This window comes from Pollicipes pollicipes, unplaced genomic scaffold (genome assembly GCF_011947565.3).
Source record: "Pollicipes pollicipes isolate AB1234 unplaced genomic scaffold, Ppol_2.1 Scaffold_4295;HRSCAF=5057_pilon_pilon_pilon, whole genome shotgun sequence".
NCBI classification, from domain to species: domain Eukaryota; kingdom Metazoa; phylum Arthropoda; class Thecostraca; order Pollicipedomorpha; family Pollicipedidae; genus Pollicipes; species Pollicipes pollicipes.
The window spans coordinates 710729-719019 of NW_023596461.1; positions in this window are offsets into that span (position 1 = coordinate 710729).

Genomic DNA, 8291 nt, shown 5'->3' on the forward strand with positions numbered 1-8291 from the left:
ACCTTACACTCACGGGTGAAGGCACGAGTTCGCATCTCAAGAGTAGCCAGACGGGTCCAACCACCGGCGGAAACAGGGCCGCCGACACGATCCTTTGGGTAGGTCCCGAGACCGGCGCGGGATGTTATCGTCAGGAATATGCCTCGTGTTTTTGTTTTCTGCGGTGCCTACGATCGAACGGAGCGCGGAGCCACGATTTCATGATTTGGCACGTGAGAAGGCGGGGGTATCATCATCCGTCAAAGTCGGAGGGGCCGGTGTCTCTATTTATGGAACGGATATCGTGCCCGAGCGGAGCCTTTGATGTGAGACAAGACGGACAGGTAGCTGAAAACTGATCCTATTCAGCTGTACGCAGTGCACTGCACTAATGGGCTCGCATTCCACTTGAATGCGATTCGCGGCTATTCGCCAACGTCGATGAGCGGATGCATCCGTTTGTCGGTTCATCTCCAGATGGTATCAGTCGTTCTGAGCCCAGTAGTAGCAGTTTGCAACCCAACTGCGATTACGCACCGATACCTTTTTGGTTTTGATGCTTCAAAGAGGGATAAGCTGAAATCATCTGTTACGTTAGCACACATGACTTGGCATAGCAGCGTCATTATTTACCTATTCGTCCATGCGCTTTTCCTGGCCGTGCAAACTCGGTCATAGTTTATAATGCACATGCATAGGCCTACCGGTTGCTATTATTCTTCTCAGCGGAAGCGTTGGCTCAATGAAACGATTGCGACATAACTGCAAGCATGTCTGCTCGGCAAAATGAAGTCCCTAGACTTAACGCTGGTACTTACATATTGACTTGTGACTTATTGATGCTTTGATACTTTGGATACTAGACTTCATACTATCTTCTCGTGTGACGTCGTGTATCCCTCCCAGCCGCCCACCTAATCCGACCGAGGGCAGCGACAGATATTATGCCTGTGATGCTGTTGTGGAAGGACTGAGTCGGGGTTAAAGTGAGCATGCACGAGCCGTGCGGACTAGCGTCCTGGTCAACTGCCTCATAATCCACACCGAATATATCCAGGTGAATTTTTGTATATACCTTTGAGGTGTATGGAGAACCTCGTTGTTTTTGTTCGAGTTTTTTTACCGTAGTGCTTTATTGCAGCATGGCCTACTGGTGCTCATCTTCTAAATGAAATGCGTGCCATCCGCCAGAAATTCAGAGCTGAGACAAAAGATGAAAGATGAGATTCACCGCGAAAAGAGATTCACCCTCGTTCACAGCAACCACCGACAACCCCTTCCAGCGACGAGTCCATTGATGGTCCACAGCTGCTGCAGCTACGCAGTGCAGCCTCAGCGGACGACTACAGCCACAACCGGTCATAACCATCCAAAACAGGACGATCTGTGCGGGCGCCGTGGATGGCCACAGCTTATGTTCCACTTCGCGCTCCAGGCTATAATGCATCGGGCGCAATCTCACTAGTTCTGAAATATGTCTCTTTTTGCTGTATTTCTACAGTTTTGACGGATGTTTATGATCTATATCGGCCCCAGCGCTGCATATTGATATGTGAGGCACACCGTTAGCCCGTCCGTTCATCTCACCCATATTCCATAACCGGAACCACTCCCATACCTCCCAGCATGACCGCTCCGCACTTCCCTGCCTGCCTCCAGCGGTCTCGCCCGCTGGACAGACAGCCTGGTACAGTTCCTCGCCTGAGGCCGGGCGCGGAGGATTCGGGACCGGCTGGCCCGCCAGGCTCACTGCGAGCCACCCTCCTCCTCCTCCTCCTTCGCCGTCGCCGTCGCCGCCGCCGCCGCCCCCGCCGGCCGCCGCAGCCGGGCGACGTTTCACTCTCGCCCAACGCCCGGGGCCAGATTGCCAGAAAATGGTACGCGCGGCTGATAAATGCACTCGATAACCGCCGCCAAAAACGCAGACTATCGTGGCGCAACGCACGCGCGGCGATTGTGAAACGGCCCGGCGTACTCGCGCCTCGTGTGAATGAAGAGCGGCGCTCCAGAGCGCGCGCGGCCGCCGGTCACGTGACGCCCGGCGGCGGTCAGACGCGGGCTCGGGGCGTCCATGATGGGAGTGGACGCCCGCTGAGAGCGATAAGATTCGCGCCAGCGGGCAGTTATCTGTCGCAAGTGATCTTCCGGGGGCGCGGAAAACAGAATGCCAGGGAGGAGATCCCCAATTTTCTGAGAATTTATCATCGGTCCTATGGATTTTCTCTGAAAATAAATAACCAAAATGTCCATCTTCTTTCTTCCATGTTCTCCATCCTGGACTGACTTGTATTGTCCCTGCGATCTTTTTTAGGTTTGGGTAGCAAAACAACGGCTATTAGCGTTGGAATGTGGCATGCGTTTGCACGGCGCTGGAACCAGACTAGTGAGACGCAGTGCTATCCCAGACCAGTGAGCCAAAGACCGTAACAAAAGTCATGTGCGAATTGAAAGTGCAGGATAAAATTCTGGCTAGCGCTCTTGCCGATCTAGCCATTAGATCTGATGAGCAATAAATCTGAACTGATTTTATCTGATCGTAAGTCTGATCTGAAGGATTCGCCATTTTTTCATAACGCAGACTAATTGGGAAGCGGGGGGGGGGGGGGGGGAGGAGGGAAGGGGTCAATGCAATTCTAGCTGTTTTCAAACCAAGGAGGCTAGAGCCTGACAGAAACAAGAGTGGATTAGTCTCAACAAGATGTGGCGATTAATAATGCTTTTTGTGTTGCTTGGTCCATAATTGACCTTGTGCCAGGTTAAAGGTCAGATTTTCTTCAAAAATAACTTTGTTCCACTTTGTATGTTCATATGTACAAGGCAATGCGCCATAGCGGCATACAACCTAAACAGACGCGCCACTTGTTCAATTCTCATTACGATGGTATGCAGTTTTTGTGTCTTGAGCACATCCTTGTCATGTAGGGCTCACGGACCTAGGAACACGGGAGACAAGGGGTCATGCCCCTCCCCCCAAGCACATACACACCTTTCAAGGTGGGAGGAGGGTAAAGAGAAGCATCTGGCCCACCCACTTCTTCAGATTTGATTTTCGCTTAGCTTACTTCTGTGCCATCATTAACATGCATGCCAAATTACCCAGTTTGCTAGCCATCAAACCGCGCTGGACAAAGCTCCTCCGTGGGTTAAATAACAGTATCTTTTCCCACCGTGTATGTGTGGCGAATGGGCATGTTTTTGAGCAAACTCCAGGATATTCTGGTACCAAAAGCTCCGGCCTGTCTTCTTATAGAGCCTCGCTAATTTTGCATGCCTGCTTACAGTCCCCCTCACATAAGTAAGCCACGTTCAAGTTGGGTACTCATAGACAATTTGCGTGTTCTAGCAGGCCCATATGATGCCGTTGTTTCATGTAACCTTCACCAAGCTACCTTTATAACGCTATATGATTGAATGCTTTAGGCCATACTCGGAATGCCATCAGTTCGTGGGCGTTTTCGGTCGGCACAATTACAACGCTTTTCCAATTCATCATTGCCATGCATTTTATGCGACGTCGTAAGAACATCAGGCATTTGAAGCAGTGCTTGACTGAATCGAATAGGGCATATGCTGTGATGCCGTTATGTTTCATGTTGTTCGAGCCATCCGCGGGGCTCATTGTGTTTTCGTCCAGTAGGATATGAGTAACTACACTATCTTCTCACGTGTCAGCCATGTGGTACCCAACCGTTCTCGTCTCAGGTACAGGAGTTCACCAGGACTGCCTGTCTGGCAGGAATAGAACAGCGCAGCGGCATGCACCGCAAGCGCTGCGCACCGCGTGCGATGGGCTTGCCTGGATGCCACGCTCCGTCGCCGCGCGCCAAGAAGAGGGCAAATGGCGATGTTTGCTAGTTCCACACGAACAAACTTTTTGAAGGAGGGTGCTGCCGCCCTCCATTGCTGTCTTGGAGTGCCGCTTGCGTTGAGCCACGTCAGCCAAGTCAGTGTTGTTTTCCAAAAATGTCTTAGTCTTTTTTAAGTTTAGTTCAAACTGTTTGTAGACAGAACCGTTGAAGATTAAACTCGCCCATTTTGACTGGCTTACCACCGCCCGTGAAACCTTTCGCGTGCTATCAAATGCATTGACTCGGTCACGCCGCATGAGCGTAGAGACTTTCGCATTCCGCCACCCGCCATCTGCCGGGTAAAACAATCAGCCGTCTTTGGGACTGAACGTCAGGTATTTACCACGTGCTGGAGTCGGAAGTTTGAGCCATTCGGACACGACTGCGGGAACCAGCATAGATAGAAATATTAGAAACCGGCAAAATATAGCGTCCTCACTGATTTATCCCCGAATCGCAAGCTTGCAATGACTGAGAGCCACGCGGTCGCCACCTGAGGAGGCAGCGCAATAGCTGTGTTCCCTACGTACAATTCGGCAAGCCCTTATGTGGGCTTGTCATGAGATATATAAAAGCTATATGCTGTCAGGCAAATAGGATAATAGTGGTGGTCACAAAATGCGTCCAAAGCCTGGCAGCCATTTTAGATATCGACTAACATTTTTACTCAGCGTTATAAGGGTAATATTGCGGATCTACGTGAAAAGCAGGCAGTACATGGCAGGTGAAAAGCCAGTCATTTTGCTAGAACCGTGTAACGTACAAAATTGGATCAAGTCGACGTTGACGGAGGTGCAAGTGAATGCCCGGTGGACATGTTCATGCCTGAGGCAGACAATTTCCCGAAAGTTTATGTTTTGCTGTGGTGTAGTGTATGGCAAGATAATCCAAAAACAGGCATTGTATCAGACGTCCCACCTGCTTCACACCAATAAGAAGCGGCGCTAATCTACAAACATGCAACAAAGCAGTCATACGTTCAGTTCGCAGTCGGCCATGCGGGTGGTGGCCGTCGCCGACGGGCAGCCGCCCCAGGGCGATGATTGCCGGCGGCGGGAGGGAGCGGGGCTCAAACGAGGAATATCCAAAGGAAGGGCTTCCATGCCGGGTCTTAGTTTTTACAGAAGAAACCCCGGCTTCATGGCTTTTGTCAGATTGTTTTTGGCAGGCCTTATTCATGTTCGCAAAACATGCGCAATGGCTGCCCCAGAGGCTAACAACAATTTAGGCGGATTCACTTCAGGAAGGAAAGAGTTATCTCTCACTATTGTATTTATTTCAACGCAAGCGAGCCACACCCTACCGGCATGTACCGTGCCTCACTCCTTTTCGCTTCAGCTCAGTCAAAGCCTCAAAACCACCACCGCGCTGTGCATAAGCGCGGTGCCGCAGATGATGTCATCCGTTGCCCTTGCGTCGCACCAGGCCCGTGCCTAACAGCAGCTGCAGGGGCGTCTTCGGACAGAGCGTGGTCTGCTGGCAGTCGCCGTCGCCGAGGCCTCGCGTGGCGTGGGTCGCGAAGATCTCCACGCCTCTGATCTGGCCGCTGCGAGGAAACAACAGCCCGATGAGATTCAAGTATGCTAGCAACGGGCGCGCTCAGCTGCTGACACGAGGATCACATCGCATGGGCAACAAATTGATTTCCCCGCCGCGCCCGATGTGCCCTGATGACCAATTGTTGTCTCCTCGGCTCCAAACAGTGCCTTGAGGTGCGCCAGAAGCGCAGTCCTGTCACACATCTCCACAGGTCACACAGGTCACATAGCTTCGCAGGTGACACAGGTCACCCAGCTTGATGTCAGATGTCGCGCAGGTTACACAGCTTGAGATGCCACACAGGTAACACAGCTACAGAGGTCACACAAGCCATAAAGCCCCTGGGGTCAAATAAGTCACACAGCTTCAGAGATTGCACAGGTCAAACGGCTCTAGATGTCACACAGGTCACACAGCTCCAGCGTCACACCTTACAAAGGTGACGCTTTTCTTTGTGATGACGCGTGATATTTCAGAGGCAAACGTCGCATTTAGGCACGCTTTGCTGGTTTTTTTTTGTTAGTTTATGTTACACACTAATGTAATATCTTTACCTAAAACCTGCACCATCAAAAAGTGATTCGAATGATGAAGCTTGACTTGGCTTAAAAAGAGACGCAGTTTATCTCCATTTCGTTTCGGGACAACAGAGGCAGTACGTGCCCTGCTTTCGCCGCGGGCAGCTCTGCGCTGACGAGGAATCTCCGATAGTTGTCTGTCGGATCCAGAATCGGGCCAAGTAACCGTTCGGCCGTTCAAAGCTGCCAGATGTTGAGACAGTCGACCGAAAGAGGCAGGCTGTAAGACAAATAAGACAGACGTCCAGAGAGACAGCCTTAGACAGGTAGGCCACGTGACCCTTGTGCGGGCGGGTGGGGGAGGACACCATAGGAGGACAAAGAAGACGGACGGTTGGACAGACGGACAGATAGAGGAAAAATAAAACTGACCTTCGCCCGGTGATTGAATAACTGGATACACCTATGTATTGCCGTGGAGCTGTTCACTCGCAGCACAGCTTATCAACTATCACATCGTTCCCCTCCGCCCAGCATTGAGCCCCGTTGGGTTCGTGGTGCAAAGCATGCGTCAGATTCGTCTCATGTATTCATCCCACGACCCAAAGCCCAGTTCGTCCAGTTCATGCTCATGACCTGTACGCTTGGGGCCGTACCCGGCGCGCCTCTCGCCTGGGACCGCACCCGGTGCGCCTCTCGCCTGGGACCGTACCCAGTGCGCCTCTCGCCTGGGACCGCACCCGGTGCGCCTCTCGCCTGGGACCGCACCCGGTGCGCCTCTCGCCTGGGACCGTACCCAGTGCGCCTCCCGCCTGGGACCGCACCCGGTGCGCCTCTCGCCTGGGGCCGTACCCATTGCAATCTCCCGCTGGGCGTACTCGTGTGTTTCTTCTTTGCCTGGGACTGTACCCGCGGCACCTCCCACCTGTGGCCGTACCCAGTGGCCTCCCGCCTGGGGGTCGTACCCGTGCGCCATCTGCCTGGGTCGACCGTGCGCCTTCGCTGGGACCGCACGTGCGCCTGCCGCATGGGGTCGTACCGGTGGTCGCCTGCATGGGTCGTACCCAGTGCGCCTCCACCTGGGGCCGTACCCGGTGCGCCCCGCCTGGGGTTTACCAGGGCGCCTCCGCCTGGGTCGTACCAGCGCCTCCCGCCGTCGTACGGGTGGCCCCACTGGGGCCCAGTACCCGTGCGCCTCCACACTGGGCCGTGCCCGGTACCTCCCGCCTGACTGTGCCCGTGCGCTACGGCCGGATGTGCGGTAGCGCTCTAGCAGCGGGGTGGCGCAGTCTGCTGATCAGTCTGTGTGTCTCGCAGGACGACCAGCGCCTGGCAGGCGGCGTCGGCGATGTTCAGCTGCTGTAGGACTTGTAGGACAGCAAGGGGCCGTCCCACCGCTGCGCCAAGCCGCGCCGACCGCTGTCGAGCAGGGCCAGCAGACGTTAGCGACAGCCGGGGCCCGCGCCGGGCGTAAAAGCGCCCGTCTGGTGGACAATGATCGTAAGACTGTGGCGAAATCAACGGTAAACGCTTGTGTTTGACTCGCGCTCATGAAGTGCAGGTTTTCCAGTTTTGAGGGGTGATTTTCTCAGTCGGGCGCTTTGACAGAAAGTTAAAAATCGGCGTGATGCCCTCTCACTGGGCTCCGCCAACCCCCGTTAGAAAATTATGCTGCCACTGATTTCACTGGTGCACAGTTATAAACGCCATACATCGCCTTGAGATTCATGGAATTTCTGGTGTCTCACGGGGATACTTTAATGGTGATCTCGCAGCGCTTCTGTTCATCACTGCTTGAATTTGGGTGCATTGATAATTCAGTTGTACGCTGCGCATAACAACGAAGAAAAGCACAGCCCGCAGAAGCAAAGCTCAGCATGTCACCGGAAAGGCAGCTGATCTCGACACGCTGGCCCACGAGAGCAGCTCAGAGATGGCCGCCGGTACGCCCATCGCGAGTCGGTCGCGCCGACGGTCCCGCGGCGCGCGCCGGCAGCGCCGGGGGCGGCGGGCAGCGCGCGGCGCGCGGCGAAATTGGCGGCAGGCGCGTCAGGTGCCGGTAATGACGGACCGCAGCGGCGCGTCCGGCCCGACCGAAAGCTGTCACCGCGTGACGGACCGACTGACAGCCGGTGCCCCGGATCGGCCGTCGCGCTAGCCGCCGCGCTGGCCGACCAGCGGCCCGTCGAGACCGGCAGCTGGTCGGGCGCGTCTCGAATGAAAGACCGGACGCGAGTGAGTGTTTTTGAGTTCGTGCCGGTGCCAAAGTAGGCTTGGGTCAATCCCGTTTCAAACTCGCTGGTGCGTGATGCGTGACTAGACGCACACGATCATGACACGGATTATTGTACACATTGAGAGCAGACTTGTGCTGCCACAGATCCTTGCGTGATCATTTCCATTCGCT